This window comes from Ambystoma mexicanum, chromosome 4p, assembly GCF_040938575.1.
Source record: "Ambystoma mexicanum isolate Mex_15411 chromosome 4p, UKY_AmexF1_1, whole genome shotgun sequence".
Taxonomy (NCBI): Eukaryota; Metazoa; Chordata; class Amphibia; order Caudata; family Ambystomatidae; genus Ambystoma; species Ambystoma mexicanum.
The window spans coordinates 1,032,923,997-1,032,943,498 of NC_090927.1; positions in this window are offsets into that span (position 1 = coordinate 1,032,923,997).

Sequence of the window (19,502 nt, forward strand, 5' to 3'; positions counted from 1 at the left end):
GGCAATTTATTGAATTGTTATAACACATTCATGCTTGTTATCTGTTGAAGAGATAAGATTTCAGGTTCCAATGTTCCTCGGGGAGACACCCGTAGTGTGGCCCAATGTTTTTTTCAGAGGGCGTCTCCACAGTCAGGAGGAGCCACTTTTTCTAATTCTTTTTTTCTTTTAGACACAGGGAACGTGGATGGTTGAGGGGTGGTGGAAAAATTACATGGGAATGAGAGCAAATTGGAGAGAGTGGAACACAGAAAAATCTGCCAGAAAACACCAAATAGCATAGAGTCCAGCTGGGGGATGGACTGGGCACAAAACGCTCCTAACACAGACATGGCCGCAACAGAAACCAAAAAGCGTACATAGATGAAAGAAGGTGTCCAAACCCAAGCCAATCATAATGCATGCACCTTACACAAACCATGATGGCTGATCTTGTACGGATGGGGTCTTTAAATATCAAGGGCCTCAATTTGTCACAGAAAAGGTTGATGCTAGGGAAATCCTTCCAACAGACCAAACTAGACATTTTATTTGTACAAGAAATGAAATACAAACACAATGAGAAGTATACCCTTAGGGGCAGACATATAGGGTGGGCCATATGGGCATCAGGGCCAGAAAAAAAGTAGGGGTGGGGATCCTATACAGTACTTGACTAGAGCTACAGATCACGCAAACACACAGGGACCCAAATGGAAGATACCTATTGTGCATGGGACCATTAAAATTAAGGTGGTTACCCTATGCTCGGTATATGCTCCAAATACCCAACAACTGCCATTCTGCAGGGACCTCTTTGCACTGCTGGAAAGCGGGAGCGTGGGAGGCCTGATCTGTGGGGGGGATTTTAATCTGATCATGGACCCAGCAATAGACTGTAAATCATACAGAGACTTAGCAGTCCCTCCAATGGAGAGAGACTCCTTCCAGAGCTTTATAAGGAAAACATTTTGGTAGATGCCTGGAGAGCCCAGCAACCGCTACAGAAGGCATACTCCTTTTATTCCCCACCACATAAAACCTTCTCCAGAATAGACTACATCTTCTGGAGGGGGTGCTTGAACACCAACTAATAAGCTCTACAATTGATTTAGTTGGATGGTCAGACCACGGCATGGTAGTGATAGGTCTGGATCTGGGCCCCAGCATGACAGGAAGTGGATATGCAATTATTTGCTATTTAAAGATAAGCTATATAGGGAATCCCTGGACAAAGCAGTAGAGATATTGTTTAACTGCAATGACACTGATGAGCCACCATGCATGATAGTTTGGGAAGCAGCAAAAGCCACATTAAGGGGCCTCTTGATAGCACAGGGGCAATGGTGAAGAGAGTCAAATCGATAAGCCTGGTTGTTTAACCAATATTGATAAACCGTGCTACACCGTTTAGGTCCTAACCAACTTCAGTACTGGATGCTTCGACATAAAAAAACGGTAACCATGAGTTTTCTTATACATCTACTTTGTATATTCTAACTGAATTTTACTGTATCCATAGCCCTCTGGCTAACTGTACATTCTCCTTGCCTGTAATATTGTCTAATATTTTCTATAAGCTGTCTGTAAGCTCACTGTGATACCTTAGTGTCTGGGCGTTTAGAAAATTTAATAAATAAATAAATAAATAAAAATAAGGGAAACCCAACTGAAAAAAGAAATACGTGAGAAGGAAGCTGCACTGGAGGATGGGGAGTGGGAGAAGATCAACATGTTAGCCAAGGTCAGGGAACTCAGGAGTGGACTGAAAGAAATTTGGCAGAGAAGGGCACTGGCTCACCTCAGATATGTCAACAAAAAATACTATGAAAAGGGAGACAAGGCCCATACTCTACTTGCGGCAAAACTGTGAAAGCAGAGAGCAGAGAGGGCAGTCACCAAGATCAAATCTCATTCAGGTGCGGCGATAGATGACCCAAAGATAATAACAGCCCTCTTTGCAGAATTATATGAGCAGCTATATACCTCAGACTGCGATTCCTCCCAGGTAAGCATATTGAGATTCATGACCAAAGTCGCCTTTCCACCCCTGCAGCCCACAGAATGTGAGGGGTTGAACACCCCCATAACAACAGAGGAGGTTGACTTCGCCATCTCCAATCTAAAAGCTGGATCGTCACCGGGTCAAGATGGCAACAGCGTGGCCTATTACAAAAGGTTTAAAAATGCCCTAACACCCTTCCTCACACTCCTGTTCAACGATATCTTGGCCACTGGTGAAGCCCCGCCCTCCTTCACGGAGGCTAGAAATATAGTAATACACAAGGAAGGAAGAGATAGGCTTGAATGTGGCTCATACGAACACTGGATCTTATGGCATCAATAGAGGCAGGTGACGTGGACCCAACACTGATATCGGTCGATGCCGAGAAAGCTTTCGAGAAGGTGGAGTAGCGGTTTATGTTGCATGTCTTGGAACAAGCGTACTTAGAGCCAGGCTGGATCCGGCGGGGCACAAGAACTCTACAACAGCACAAGGGGCGAGAGTTGTGGTCAATGGTGTGGCATCCCCAATTTTTGCCTTGACAAGAGGGACCAGACAAGGGTGTCCCCTTTCACTGCTAGTCTTTGCCCTGGTAATGGAGCCCCTAGCCCAGATCATCGGAAACAATGATTTGATAAGGGGCTTCAAAAGATTTGGCAGGGAATACAAACTAGCACTGTTTGCTGATGATGTTGTGGTATGCATAACCCACCCGTCAGAATCCATCCCAGCACTCTGTCGGAATTGAAACAATATTATGCCTCCTATCGCAGCAATTGTATGTGTATTGGCCTACGCCAAGTTGTCTAAACATCATATGCGAACAAACTCCGCAGCAAGGTTTTGACCTTAGAGAAAGTAATGTAAGTCGCCATCTTGGATTAAGCCGCCATTTTAGGTTCTCTTGTAATGTGGAAGTCACCCTGAACATCAAAATGGAGGCCGAATGACATTCTGAGTAAGATTCTGGCCGTTGTGACCTCCGTACACACGAATAATTAATATGCCTGCAGGCCACTTGTCGGGGTCGCGAACTGAGACCTTGTCCTATTGTTGACCTATGTGTAAATGTACAACTATATCAGCGAAACTAATCAAAATGCATATATTATAGGATTGACCTGGCTAGGAACCCATAGGCCCGATCCCTAGAATGGTTAACCCGCAAGGGGGTTGGCCAAGGGCTGGATAAAGAGTATAAAAAGCCCAAGTATTCCAATGTATGCTCTCTCTTACTAATGCATCAAACCTTCGTTGAAGTTCGTTACGTTACTCTGAGAGCCGAATAGCTATCCGTTTGTCAATTGACTTTGGTAACTGTTGTAGCTTTTAAATAAAGCACTTGTATGTTCTTTGTAACCTGTATTGGTGTGTTTCTTTTTGGGCTTCCCGGCCTCATATTATTTTTATGTTTTCACAGTTGGCGCCCGAATAGGGACCCTCAAGATTGATGCCGGATCATTGAAGGTTGACGCAGACTATCGAACCGGGATCGGACGGTGTGATACTGCGGGCCCGACCGAACGAGACGCGATACCTCGGCAGCGCTGCACGATCCGATCCTTGGACGATAGTCATGTGGTCTGACACGGCATCTTGACGAGGGTCCATTTTTGAGGCGGGCAGATTTGCCGAAACCACCAAACACAAGGTAAAATTCGTTAGGTAAGTTCATTGGTAAACCGTATGGTCCTCCTTAGGTTTGGTCAGGTGCAGTCGTGACCCGGCTCTTAATTTAACCCTGACAATTTGAATTTGGCGTATTGTATCTGCAGACACACTTACTGACCAGGTAACACCAATTTTTTGTGAAATGCCTGGGAAATTGTCTAGCTGCTTTAGGGCACTGTTCCGCAGCGATCGACAATCTTTGGAATTTAGACGCCCGGCACCACCGGAAGGGTCCCCGGCATGTACTATGTACTCTAAGTATGGCATTGGAAGTATAGTATTTAATGATATTTGGCACAGACAAACCAGACATGCCCCCGAATTTCAGTGGCCAATCAATGGTAGTTTCGAGATCCCCCGTATTGAATACCTAGAATCGGTCTTGCTAAAAAAGAAGGCCAGACCTGCAGCATTTGATGTTTTGCAGAATTGGAAAAAAGAAGCGTTGCAACAGCTTAAAAGTAGGGATAAACATGCACGCCGTCATAAAACAAATGCCAAAAAGGCGTTGTTATATGATAAGGAAAAACATTCGGAGTCAGTCAAAAATATGGATAGGGCTTTCTCACTAGGTATCCAGAAAATGTATCCCTCTAAAGAATTCCATGTTTCTGAAGAATTTATTGAAAAATTGTTAAACGAACGCAGGCCTGGTGCCTCTGCGCCACCTCCGTATGATCCTCTCCCGGGTGCTCTGCCCATTCCTGCTGTTGTTCCTGCTGTTATTCCTGTTCCCCCTGTAAAACCTATTGTTCCTCTATTTGTTGTTCCTCCACCTATCCCGCCACCCCTTCCTCTTGCGTCGATAGTTGCACCCTCATTGAATTTGCCCACACCTCCGCTCCCGAGTGGTTCTGTATTGACTGAAGTTGATCAAGGTGCGGGGTCAAAGATTGTCTCTCGTAATACTGTTTCCGCAGACAAGAAACAGGAATTATTTGCATGAGCTAAGCACTGTATGGAGAAAGGTGATCAAGTTAACGTTTTTTCCACATTATCAAATATGAACAATTTACCCGAGAAAAATGTTTTTATCGAAGGTTTGGGGACTCATTTATGTGTGATGTGGGGTAGATTACAAAATTCGGATCTCCCACAAGGGGTGAGGGATCTAAATGCTTTAGCACTTCCAAGGGACACAGAGGAGAAAGTACATGGTCATGTTGAGAGATTGTTTGAGTATAGGAGGGACTTTGAGAAATCACGAGATGAGGATGATGAAGACGACAGTATGTATGTGCAGAAACAGTTCGTTCCATGTCGTAGATCGGCACCTGAGGAGGTACGAATTTGTACCAAAGATGCGATTCGATGGATCTCGGATTCATCGATACCGCCAGATGAAGTATATGACACGTATAGTCAGTATACAGTAGAAATGCAGAGGAAGGTGATTCAGGTAATGGTACAGTACCTGCAGGAAGAATGTGTAAGGAAGAAGGTTAGTTGTCCTGTAGAGTTATTGGGAATTTGTAAAAGGGCTTTTCGCCCAACACTTCTTCGACTGCCTTAGCGCTCGACCTGGCTCTGTTGCTTAGTAAGCGGTCGGAGTTATCTATATCTCAGTTGCCTATGAGAGAGGTTCCTCCGACATTTGTCCCAAAGGTTGAGATTCCCGTTAACGCTGGGACTGGTGCACCCGCTGTGGATATCCCTGCACATTATGTATCACAATTTGTTCACGTCCCGTTTTCACGACAGGAAGTGAACACTATTAGACAATCAATTCCTGATACCAGGAAAAACCCGACAGGATTCTACAAAGAGATAGTGTCCGTTTTGCAGTCCTCTGTGTTCACCTTCAGTGACATTGACTTGCTATTCCCTGTACTCCTGCCCGTAGATTTATGGAAGCAGGTTCGAACAATAGACGATGTGCCAGGATTAGGAGATACATGGGCTAACATGACTAGGATTGATGGGGAAAGACCAGCTGGTGAGAAACCACCTCAGGTAATACTTACTTTGCCTGATAGAATTGTCTCAAAATTGAAAACCATAATTCCTGAGAAAAGAATTATTTGGGACAAGCTTACGGCCTGTGTTCAAGGAAAAACTGAAGGTGCCACCGAGTTCTTTAATAGATTCGAACAGGTATTCTCTGATTTCAGTGGACAGGACTTGGGCACAGAGTCTGGGAAAAGGTTGTTTGTGGACAAATTTGTACGTGGGTTGTTGCCCGACATCCAGTCACAGATTATGTCCTCTGAGAGCGCTTGGCAGGCGAAATCCCAATCTGAAGTTTTGCACATGGCTCAGTATTATGAGTACCGTGTGAATAATGAAAAAGAGAAAATAGAGAAGAGGAAAGGAGATTTGAAGACAAAAGTATTGTTACAACAAATTGTTAGAAATCCCAGAGGAGCTACGTCACAGATCAGAGGTCAGTATGTTCCAAAAGGAAACGCTCCTTTGGGTCCTGTGAATGTTAATTAATGTGCCTATTGCCGCCAGGAAGGTCATTGGCAAGCACAGTGCCCCGTCCTTTGACAAAGGTCAAACAATGCGTTTGGGAGTATGGGTAGACGACCTAGAGGTCGCCCTGGAGCAGGGGGCCCTGATAGGGGTCAGTTTTTACAAAATCCTCAGCAACCTTTTTCACGGGAAAATCAGACTTCGAGTGTGGACGCAAGAAACATATTTGATCACCCTTCTGCTGCCTACCTTTCTGAAGAGCTTCCTTCCGATAACATTTTCTTTCGTTAGGACTGCCCGAAGCAAGGTTTGGAACCTTCACCTATTCCCGTTAATCAGAAAGGTCCCTACGTTGAATTGTTAGTGGGGAATAGGAAACATCAGTTTTGATAGACACTGGAGCACAGAAGTGCTCCATTGATCATTCCCGGGTTCCAAACATTCCACTGTCAGGGCAAACAAATGTTTCTGTAGGGTTTTCTGGTATACCAATTGTTTGTCCGGTTTCTTCGCCGGTGTCTGTTTCTTTGGGTCCCTTTACGGACCATTGTCCCTTCCTTCTGACTTCGAACTGTGGAGAGAATTTGCTGGGGTTAAATCTGTTGAAGAAATTGAATGCAGTAATTCATTGTTCCTCTGATGGAGTACGACTGACGGTTTCACCACAGCAACTTCCCAATTATCAGTTTTTGACTCGACCATTGCCTCCTGAGTTTAGTGTTGTTCCAGAATGTTTATGGCCGGTTGACGACAATGATGTTGGGGTGCTACAGATTGAGCCCGTTAAAATAGTTTTGAAGCATGGAGTTAAACTTCCATGCATTCTGCAATATAAAATATCAGTTGAGGGCGAGCGTACTTTGAAGTGCATTGTCTCCGATTTTGTGCATCGAGGGGTGATTGAAGAGATTGCAGGTAGTTTATGTAACAGCCCAATTTTGCCTGTATACAAGAAAGGTGACAATGCAATCCCATACCGTCTTATAATTGATCTTCGTGCTATTAACAAAGTTGTCGCCACACAATTTACAATTGTGCCTGATGTAACAACGATACTAACAATGATCCCTGCTACAGCTACGCACTTTAGTGTTGTGGATTTAAAGAATGCTTTCTTTAGCATTCCTATACACAAGGAGAGTAGATATTTGTTCGCGTTCACCTTGGGAGGACGTTCATTTACATTTACTCTGGCACCTCAAGGGTATACTGAAAGTCCAAGCATTTATAGTAGAGCTTTGAAAGAGCAGCTCGACACCCTTGAATTGCCACCTACTTGTACACTACTTCAGTATGTCGATGATTTGCTTTTGGCTGCAGATTCTGAAAGTGCTTGTAAAGAAGGCACTGTATTGTTACTTATTCATCTGGCCGAAAACGGTCATAAAGCTTCGCTCAAGAAATTTCAATATTGTTGTCAGGAGGTCGCCTATTTAGGCTACCTCCTGTTAAAGGAGGGGAGAAGATTGACACCTGAAAGAATAAAACTAATTTCTGGCATGTCTGTTCCAAATACACAGAAGGAAGTCAGGGCCTTAATAGGTATGGCTTCTTACTGTAGGGTTTGACGAAGAAGGGCATTTCTCTGCCGCTGCCATGGAAATCGGAACATCAACGATCATTTGAGCTTCTCAAAACCGCGTTATGCTCTGCACCGGTTCTGGGTACTCCAACTTATGACAAGGCCGTTGTGTTGTTTGTGCATGAATGTGATGGATGTGCTTTGGCTGTGTTAACACAGCAACACAGAGGGAACAATAGGCCGTTGCGGCTACTACTCCTCCGCCCTTGATCCTGTCGCATGCGCTTTGCCAAGATGTTTGCGAGCTGTCGCTGCTGCTTCCGCGTCTGTAAAACAGAGTGAGGGAATGGTCCTAGGCCATGATTTAATTTTGATGGTACCTCACTCTGTAGATGTCCTGTTGAATAAAACCCAAACGCAACACCTCACTTCTGCACGGCTGACAAGGTATGAATTAATTCTGTTTGCCCCTCACATTCAAATTAAGAGGTGTTGTGTTCTTAATCCGGCTGAACTTCTACCTTTCCCGCAAAATACTGTTTGCGGTGATGAAGAATTACATGACTGCCTGTATACCACTGAACAGGAAACGAAGGGCAGGATAGATCTTATAGATACTCCTTTAGGTAATGCAGAAGGGGAGCTGTTTTGTGATGGCTCCTGCTTCAAACTCCCAGATGGTACATCTACAGCTGCCTATGCAGTTACTACCTTGAGTACGGTTGTTGAAACTAAGAGAATTCTGCATAACTCCGCGCAGGCCGCAGAGATTATAGCGTTGACCCGAGCTTGTGAACTCTCCGAAGGGCATACAGTAAACATATATACTGATAGCCAGTACGCCTTTGGGGTGGCTCACAACTTTGGGAGGCTCTGGTCGGAAAGAGGGTTCCTAACCTCACATGGGACCAAGATCCAGCATGGCAAACAGCTACAGACCTTAGCGCAGACATGTATGCTCTAAGGGAAACAAAAGATACCTATGTAATGGTGAGGGTATCGGGTCTGTGCGAGATATTCGAACTGATGCCACAATAGAAGAGTCTAAAAGGTAGGCCGAAGGAATTGGGAAACTGGATGATGATGGGTGTTGGGTGGATACATCTGAAGGAAAATGGTTGCTCCCTGATTCATATGTGCTGGCAATGGTTACGATGGCACACGGTCCTACGCATGTGTGTGCTCAGCAGATCACGAAAATGTTAGAACAAGTATGGGTGAATGATAAAATTTCGAAGATTGCACAGCGCCATGTTCAGAATTGTATGATTTGCTTACAGCACAATGTGGGGAAGGGGACAGTAACTCCAAGGGGAAGCTTTGGGCCCCCTTGTGTTCCCTTCGAGGTCATCCACTTTGATTTTATTGAGATGGAACGGTGTAACAATCTAAAATATGTTCTTGTGATTATTTGTGCTTTTAGTAAATGGGTCAAGGCTTTCCCCGTTAAAGATACTACTGCCATGACCACTGCAAAGACTATGGTAAAATAATTCTTTCCACGATTTGGGCTTCCAAGGGTAATTTGGTCGGACAATGGTCCCCATTTTGTTGCAGCAGTAATTTTGCAGATATGCACAGTGTTACACATTGAAAAACGATTTCACTCGGCTAGACATCCTCAAAGTGCTGGGTTGGTAGAGAGACATAACGCATTCTAAAGAATAAGCTTGCAAAAAGATGTGCCGACACCAAACTAAAGTGGCCAGATGCCTTACCTATTGTATTGTTAGCCATGCGTACCACACCTCAAACTAAGACTGGGCTCTCCCCATTTGAGGTAGTGATGGGGAGACCTGCTAACATTTGGGGCCTTCCGAAGCCCAGAACCTTAAACGGATGGTCTAGTAAAAATGTTTATTTAAAAAATAGATAGGCCACATAAAAAAAAAAAATACTAGCATCCTCCGTTTTTAAAACTTCGTATGTAAAATTTTGAGCTATTCAAGCTCAAAATTCAAAAAAGCAAGCACAGGGGCGCAGCCATTTTGTGAAATGGAGGCCCTCCTGTGCTGGCTTTTGCTTTTGCGGCACTAATGAAGGAAAAGCCAGCCAGCTGTAGTAAACAAAGTCTAAAACCGCAGCGTTTTCCAACACAACCGCATGTGTTTCTGCCTGCTGTGGCTATCACTTTGGGTCTCCGGTGCTCCCAGCAGATTCAGGCAGACCCAACGCGGTTGTTTTCCGCAATGCCGCGTTGTGTCTGCCTGAATCTGCTTTTCCATTTGGGGCTCTCGTGCTCCCCGTGGGGAGCCCGAGAGCCCCGAATGGTAAAGCAGATTCAGGCAGACACAACGCGGTTGTGTTGGAAAACGCTGCGGTTTTAAAACCCGGAAAACTTAGAAATAAAACCGCAGCTAGTGCTTATTTTTTGTAAAAAAAATAAATAGCACTTACCGAGATTCAGCTGCAGCTTTCCTGCTCTGGTCTCCGGTCCGCGTCCTCCGAGTCCCGGCACTAATGAAGGGAAAGCCACCCAGCGGTAGACTTTGTTTTCTACAGCTGGCTGGCTTTTCCTTCATTAGTGCCGCAAATGCAAAAGCCAGCACAGGAGGGCCTCCATTTCACAAAATGGCTGTGCCCCTGTGCTTGCTTTTTCGAATTTTGAGCTTGAATAGCTCAAAATTTTACATAGGAAGTTTTAAAACGGAGGATGCTAGTATATTTTTTTTGTATGTGGCCTATCTATTTTTTAAATAAAAATTTTTACTAGACCATCCCTTTAAGGGAGGTAGAAAATGTATTGCTTGTAGACTACTGCAACCAGTTGACTAAAAATCTGTATCTCATTTATCATCAGGTCCAATCAGCTTTACCTGTACGGTTTACGGGCCCAGGACACGATATTCAGCCTGGAAGTTGGGTCCTAGTGAAGGCCTACGAAAGGTCTTCCTGTCTCGCTCCTCGCTGGAGGAGACCCTACCAGGTGCTGTTGGTCACCCAGACAGCAGTGCGGGTGGCTGGAAAAAAGCATTGGATCCACGCGACACATGTCAAGAAACTTCCTCACCCGATGCCACACGTTACAGAAGAAGCAGAACCCCTCGCTGATGCTACAATCTCTGATCCTGGAGTAGCAAACAGCACTGTGAGTGCGTCGGAGAATTTCCCTGAGCCCGTGGAGCTTGGGGAACAGTCCATTTCGTCTCTGCACTCTTTGAAAAAGTCATTTCCGGAAAACATTGTTTCAAGTTCTGCGACTTCCGTCACCTCCGATACGTCGCTTCCCTCAGGAAGTGACGTTACCTTATTTCCGGATCAAACAGTTTTGGGTACCACCAGGTACGACCTTCGACGAAGAAAATAGAACTACGGCACGGGTCTTTCCGTGCATTTGGAAAGAAGAAGTGATTGAAAGTTTTCTCTTGTAAAAGAAAGTTCCGTTCGAACAAAAGGAAAAAAATGGATTCTGCTGGCTAGGGTTGGGAAGGACTAAGAAGTCGCGCAACCGTAGTGTCGCCAGCAATGAACATTGGGGTAGTCGATTGAGAAACTACGATGCCTGCCATCTCCACCGCTGCCCCCTGCACTGGACTTGTAAATAAGAGGGTGACCAACTCGGACTACGAACAATGTGCCTGGGCCCCGAAAACGTATATTGCTGTGTTGTGTTAATAATAATTGGAATTTGTGTAATTACCGCTGTGGGACTTTGGTATTTCGAAGAAATTTACCCTCTAAAACCTCTACTGCCAATTGAGATTGTACCTACTGCCTTGACTCCCTCTGTACACCTTCACACCTTGTCACCTAGAGACTCCCAGCATAGACGAAAGTATCATAATAACACTTTAATGATAGTAATGAATGCAACGCATGCCATTTTTAATAAGAGTAATTGCTGGATTTGCACCCATTTACCCCAACATGGGAACAAGGGGCTAGGATGGTATATTCACCCTTTACCTTTAACGACTGCTTGCTATGCTTCTCTTAGAGCACTATTCTTTGACTGTTGGAATGATAGCGTCTCAGGGAACTTTGATGGAACTAATTGAAATGATTTTGAGAAACGTGAATTGACTCCCCTGGGATGCTCGCTTTTTGCAAAAAGAAGTAGACCAAATGTCGCTTCTATTAGGCCATCTGATAAACTATCTCTTCCTTTCCAAACTCTAATATCCTTTAAAATGGCTCCGATAGACAATAAGGACGCTGTGCCCCCTTCCTACTCTATTAATCATAGCCCCGATTCAGTCCCCTTTTGTGTACAAATAAATGGCACTCGGCCAATGGGAGATTTTGAAGGTTGTGTAAACATTGTAAATTTGACTGGGGAGAACAGGCCTCTCTATGAAGGGGGGCCTGTTTATTTCGTTTGTGGTAGTTCAGCATTTCCCTGGTTGCCCAAGGATTGGCAGGGAATCTGTTATTTAGGAATCCTGTTACCTGGGGTATCTATAGCTAGTACATTGGAAGTTTCTAAGGCTCGCCCACGGCGGGACGAGGATGGAGATACCCCTGAGCAAGTATTGGGAGATATAGCAAAATCACTTGTGCCATTTTGGGGACAGATAGCAAACTCTGAAAATATTAGGGGACTAGCAAGAGTACTGGAGAGAACCATCAACCGGACCACGGATATACTCTACAATATGACACTAGAACAAAAGGCAATAAGATTGGTAGCACTCCAAAATCGGATGGCATTAGATGTCATTCTGGCAGAACGTGGTGGAGTATGCAAATTAGTGGGGTCCGCTTGCTGTGTTTTCGTACCAGATTCCTCACCGACAATTTTCAAAGCAATACAGAACTTGCACATCCTTAGTTCTGAGGTGCATGTTCCGGTGTATTTTGGGAATCCTGCTATTCCTTTGTTGCTGTTTCCAATGTCTACCTAGTATATGTGCAATGCTAGGGGGATGTTGTGCTCAGGCAGTGAGCATAATAGGGCACAAAATGTACGCCCCAGATACAGCATCTAAAGAGTTTGTGTTCCAAGAGGTTCGGATGAACGACCTAATGGCTATAGACATTACAGATAATGATTCAGGATGTATAGACGACAATGCATGGAGTTATTTACAAAAGTATTAGAAATGATATTAGCACTTGGCATAGGCCAAAAGGAGGGTTTGTCAGAATTGAAACAATATTATGCCTCCTATCGTAGCAATTGTATGTGTATTGGCCTACGCCAAGTTGTCTAAACATCATATGCGAACAAACTCCGCGGCAAGATTTTGACCTTAGAGAAAGTAATGTAAGTCGCCATCTTGGATTAAGCCGCCATTTTAGGTTCTCTTGTAATGTGGAAGTCACCCGGAACATCAAAATGGAGGCCGAATGACATTTTGAGTAAGATTCTGGCCGTTGTGACCTCCGTACACACAAATAATTAATATGCCTGCAGGCCACTTGTCGGGGTCGCGAACTGAGACCTTGTCCTATTGTTGACCTATGTGTAAATGTACAACTATATCAGCGAAACTAATCAAAATGCATATATTATAGGATTGACCTGGCTAGGAACCCATAGGCCCGATCCCTAGAATGGTTAACCCGTGAGGGGGTTGGCCAAGGGCTGGATAAAGAGTATAAAAAGCCCAAGCATTCCAATGTACGGTCTCTCTTACTAATGCATCGAACCTTCGTTGAAGTTCGTTACGTTACTCTGAGAGCCGAATAGCTATCCGTTTGTCAATTGACTTTGGTAACTGTTGTAGCTTTAAATAAAGCACTTGTATGTTCTTTGTAACCTGTGTTGGTGTGTTTCTTTTTGGGCTTCCCGGCCTCATATTATTTTTATGTTTTCACAACTCCTGGCCAGAATTGAAGAATATGGAACGCACTCAGGGTTCAGCATAAACCGTCATAAGACAATAGCCCTCCCACTGAAAGATGAAAGCACACATCGGAACGCAATCCCAGAGATGTGGGGACTAAAGGTAGCCAGAGGCAGCATTTGCTAACTGGGGATCACGACAACAAAGCAACTGAATGAGTTGTACCAGGCAAACTACAAGATGCTCTGGGCCAACATAAAAAGGACATAGGGAGCTGGGCAAAATTACAGCTTTCATGGGCGGGCAGGTTTACAGCCATCAAGATGAATGTCCTGCCAAGGCTACTCTTCCTATTTCAGTCGCTCCCCATCGCTCTACCAGACTCCTTTCTGACAGAGATCAAGAGCGCTCTGTTAGCATTCATATGGGATTGAAAGAGGACCCGGATCGCATACAGCACTCTTATCCTCCCCAAGGAAAGGGGAGGCGGGCATAGCCCCATTTCCAAGACTGCTACAGAGCAGCGCAGCTGTGTGTGCTTGTGGTCCACATTTGAGAATCCAAAAACAAGCAGCGGGTTGATATGGAAAATGGGCATTTCACCCCAGTCACCTGAACGCCATCCCAAGTGAGGTGCGAGAGCACCCGGTTCGAGGGGTATTATGGACGATATGGAAACAAAACATGAACATGAGTGGAGTCATGACCAGGCCCGCCCCTCTGAGCTGTATTTGCCCCCCCCCCCGATCAGAGACATCATCATAGACCCGAATTGCTTCCAGCCACATTACGAACAGGGGTTAGTCAGGCCAGATGTGGAGAGAGGAAGTTTTCCTATCTAGAAAGGAACTAGAAGATGTAGAACAGTGCCTGAAAATTAGCCCTCTTACATACTTACAGCTGAAGGGTGTCCTCAGGGACCCACAATGGAACCAGCAGCTGCGAAGGCCCTTTACCCACTTAGAGAACATTCTAAACTTGCATGCAGGGACCAAAGGGCTAATCGCCAAAATGTATCGGGTGCTGATAGAAAGAGGTCACTTGCCAATCCTGCACACTCAGTTGAACTGGGAAAGAGAGTTGGGGTGGGAGGATAACCAGGAGGGTTGGACAGCAATATATACAAAGCAGTATGGAGGTCATCAATAGCCATTCAGTACAAAATGCATAATTGTACATTGTTTACACAGTGGCACATAACCCCCCCCAGCACATGGCGAAAATGTATGCATGAATCAGCCCCTATAGTTGACATGTGTGTACTCAGGTCTGCGCATACTGGCATCAGTGGTGGGACTGTCCCAGGTTACAAACCTACTGGAAGGAGATCATGTGTTGGATCCATGAGATAGAGGCAATTAGTAGAGAACTCAACCCCCTTTTGGTGCTGTTTGGTGTGGAACTAGTGGAGGGGCAATATTTGGTAATCCCCCACTTACCCAGAATCCTGATCCTAGCGGTGCGTGTGTGTGTAACAATAGGTGAAAAGGAAACGACCTGCCCACAAAGATAGACTGGCTGTGCAAAGCAAAGGAAATATATGAGATGGAAAGCCTCATTGCTGCACTATTGGAATCACACATTGACACACGGATGCTCCCTTTCCTTGAGTACTGAGAATCAAATAAAACTCCCCTCTGAAACCTTAACCCAATGGAACACTGCAGGCAAACAGAGAAACCCCATGTGCCTGGGGGGGGGGTGGCCCTGACACAACCCCAGACTTCTCCACCCCAAAAGGTAGCCTCACAGGTCCAATGTACAGAGCTGGAACAGCAGCAATGCGAGATTTGCTTGAAATCAACCACTGACTCTCTTCTCACCTTAACAAACCAAATGTAAGAAAGGAGGAGGAGGAGGAGAGGGGGGGCGGTTGTGTTGAAAGTTCCAATGTTAAAACTGAAAATACTTGGTCATATAATTGCCTCATAATGCAAACGTTGTTGTAAAGTGCAATCATTTATCATAATAAAAAATATTTTTTTTTAAAAAAAGACATAGGTTTGTAGGCACACGTAGATCTTTTAATACTTTCTCTTGTAGATTTATGGTAGCTCTCTTCAGATGATTAAGCAACATATATGAGTGGATGGAAGGTAACATCCTGGTTTTTGATTAAAACCAATGCATTGAACTAGGTTTTGAGTTAATACTGAGTTTATCTCAGTGTATTTTGATTGTCTGCCGGTGCAACTGGGTTCATATTCTCTAAATAGTGTTGTATTTGGCAACCATGCAGACTACAACAGTTGTGTGATCTTACATATTCCTGCTGGCAACCTTTTGAATAAGGCACTTCACTTTTGTGAACAACGTACCCCCCAAAGGAAGCTAAAAACGAGTTGAGCTGAAACGAATTGGGTTATTTGGATTCCTCTTGAAGGAATATATGTAGGAATCATTATGTTTTTTTAAATTATGTTGTTTTACAAAAGAATGCTTTGTGACTGTCACTAATCACATGGTGTCGTGATGTTGGTTTCTTAAATATAACTAGTATGTTATTTTTCATCATGCTGTGATGCTGTAAGGATATGTCCTAAAACAGACATAGTGATCTATCTATCTATCTATCTATCTATCTATCTATCTATCTATCTATCTATCTATCTATCTATCTATCTATCTATCTATCTATCTATAAAACAGAAACTCAGTTAGTTAATTAGTTAGTTAGTTTGTTTGTTCCTTATGCAACTCCACACCGTTCCATCATTCTGCACCACATTTTGCATATTTACCTGTGAGGAACCTCCAGACATCACTGGCTACATTGCATGTGGACATCCAACCCCATTCCCCAGATGTCATCCCCTGCACACATGAGACTGTTGCTTGGAAGCAGTGAAACATCAGTATGGGCATCATTTTAAGCATCTCGTTGTGAGGAACAAAACATGAGGTCACGTTTCAAGGCCCTAGAATGCACTGTTTCTGAGATATTTGCACCGCAACGCAAGAAATCTGCAAAACATTAATGTGGTCATAGAAGGACCAGACAAAGTTAATTGTAAGCATCTCGACACCAGGAACAAAACTCTGAGATCCACAAAAAACGTTTCAAGTTACTAGGGTGCATCATTTCAGAGATATTTGCACCACAACACACTGCTCTGTGCCAGGAGGCAACAGTTGGGGAGGGCAAACAGAAGGTCCAACTATGCAGCATGCCAACTCTCACCACACCTCTACGACTGCTTCATGGTATGTAAGTCAGCTACCCATGCCCGTTCTCAGTGCAGTTTACTTCATAGTGTAAAGCACATCAAACGATACGCATTTCGGAACAGGGGCCTAGAAGATCATTTATTTTCAACACTTAATTACAGTGTTATCATGTAAGTCTACTGGCTACATGACATTTGCACATCCCACCCCTTTCCCTGGATTTCATCAACTCAACACATGACACCGCTGCCTGAAGTTGGCGAAACATCAAAGTGGTCATAGAAGGACTGGACAAAGCTCATTGAAAGCATCTTGATATGAGAAAAAAACTAAAAGTCCTTATCGGGCCTCGGAAAACCACATTTCAAGGCCGAATGATGCACTGCTTCTGAAATATTTGCAGTGCAACACATCTCAAAACACAGCACCATGCCATGGTGAGGTGACAGGTGGTGAAATATCTTGACATGAGAAACAAAACTCAAAGGCTCAAAACACCACGTTTCAAGGCCCTAGGACTCACCATTTACAAGATGTTTGCAACAAAATACACTGCAACACACAGCACTGCACCAGAGTGAGGCAACAGGTGGGGAGAGCACACAGAAGGTCTCAGTATGCTGCAGCATGCCAACTCTCGCCTCCCCTCCGTGTCTGCTCCAGGGTATATAAGTCAGCCATGCACGCCCATTTTCAGTTTACTTCAGAGTGAAAAGCACATCATGCGAAAATCAACTCGGTACAGCAACCTACAGGACCATTCATTTTCAAAAATGATGTCTGTCTGCTGAACCCGTGCAGAGCATGGGCATTTTCTGCTAGTCAGTGATGAGGCTGAACTGGCCCTTTTGTTTGCCCTTGTTAAATCCAGTTGTTCTACTGTAGGATGGCTGCAATTTTGTAAACCTTCTATATTTTCAACACTGTCTGTACCTTGCTAAAAGAAAACTATCAAGATTATCACAATGTTATGAAGTCAGGGTTCGGACACTGGGATGTACATTAAAATAATTCAGCAGCACAAGCAGGTAAAACAGAGATGACAGCTTTTCACATGAAGCCTCCTCACCATTTGGATCCACAGATGCCTGGGAAGACACTTCCATGGAGCAATTGGTGCAGGAGGATCCAGTACAACTCCATTTAGGACACATGTGGACCAATACACAGTGGAAGGGGCTTCCACCTGACCTTACCAAGACCACTGGGCTATTTACAGTCTCAGCAACCCAGGGGGAAGTGCCAGATGAGAAAACTTACCCCATTAAGACAATGACCCAATGCAAAGGACAGATAAGAGGGTCCACAAAACTCAACCAATGCAAGGGCTTATCAGATGGACATGATCACCCACATCCCTCTATAAGAGCAGAAGCCACCAAGTCAGAGGAGTTGTTGCAAATGTTGGTTGATATCAGGTGCCAGTGGAGAGAGTGCACAGCAAATAGGAAAAGGAGGAGGCACCTATCCAGATTGTGCTTAGATGCTTGAAAGGGGCTGAGAAGCCTGTGAAAGCTGAAGGGCCAGGCATCAAGGTGCTGTAGGGCCTAAGAGAGTTGAACTTCCTGTTACAATTGTGGAGGAAGTGAGGGCTGAAGTGCACAAGGAAGTTGAAAGTCTTCTGTAAGATGTGAAACATGGCATGAACTGAGTGCCCCAAGAGAGCTATGGGGTCTAAAACAGCTGAGTAGACTGAGAGCAATGGGAGACCTGAGAGGAAATACATTTTAGAAATATTTAAGGAGCTCGAGAAACCATTGAATGTTTAGGAAAGACAAGCTGCAGTGAGGAATGTTGCCCATAGGGAAAACCCAACACATGGGTGAGATTCTCCAAGTGAAAACTGAGCAATTTCTCACTCAACTGCGCATTTAATCCCTGGGCATATACCGGACACTATATCCCTGTGAGTTTACAATAAGTGTAATGGGCATTAAATCCCTGAGACTATGCTTAGAGTGGAACTGCCAAGTAGCCTTGCGTGTGCTAAATACCGGATACTTTGTTTGTGTGCAAGAGGTAAGATCGATACTCCTAATGTGGAACAGGACATTGACAGGGAAGCAGAGAGCAACCAAAATGTATGTTAGATAGAAAACTAAGACACCATAATGGATCCTTTCCCTACAGCTTCAGTTCTGAGAGAAGCACATCCATTTCCATTGTAGAGAAAGTCCAAAGACCTATGATTATTTATTCCATTACATATTTGGGTAGTAATAAACTCTTTGGAAACATATCTGTCAAGTGTTAAGTTGTATGTTGGTTCCAACACAGGTGAAAAGGCTGCAATAAGCTGCAGCTAAGATTTGTGTCCTAACAGAGTGATATCTTACTAACAGAAGTGAAACTCTATACTTGGATATTCCTGTGAGAGTTTTCTCATGCAGATGTGAGTAAGAGCCATGGTTTTGTAGGGTTACAAGAACCTCATTTTGGTTGTTGTAGGTTTGGTCCACACTTGTCCATTGACCATATTCAGCCTCCCTTAATATTTTATCTTATCAGGGTTTCCACCCGTGTGACTTCTTCTTTCACTCGTAAGTGAGGGGAAGTGGTCCTTAAAATCCCTAAACTGTAGCATGAACAAAAACATGTATCTATATCTTCACCACTTCCTTAGGCAGGGATGAAATGAAGTCTTTCAAACAATTGCCCCTGCTGGAATTCCTTTTTCTTTAATTCTTCCTGTTTGTGTACCTGCTCTGTAGTTTGCTCAGCAAGCCATACATTCGATGTTGACCACCCCCCACACACATTATTTTCTTCAGGTTTTAATGGTACACTTTGTTAAGTAGGGAAGGGGTCAGCCAGGATTCTGAAGAAATGGGAAACAAAGAAAACAAATGTAAAAAATAACAGTAGCAGCTAACCTCGCCCGTCTGTTTCTACATATTCTTTTCATAGCCGTTTGCCTAATTCTTTTGCTGCATTATTATGGGGTCGGGGGGTGAGATTAGGGAACATTTTGTTTTAATGTTTAGCTGTGTGTATAGAAAGGCAGCAGGGGGGT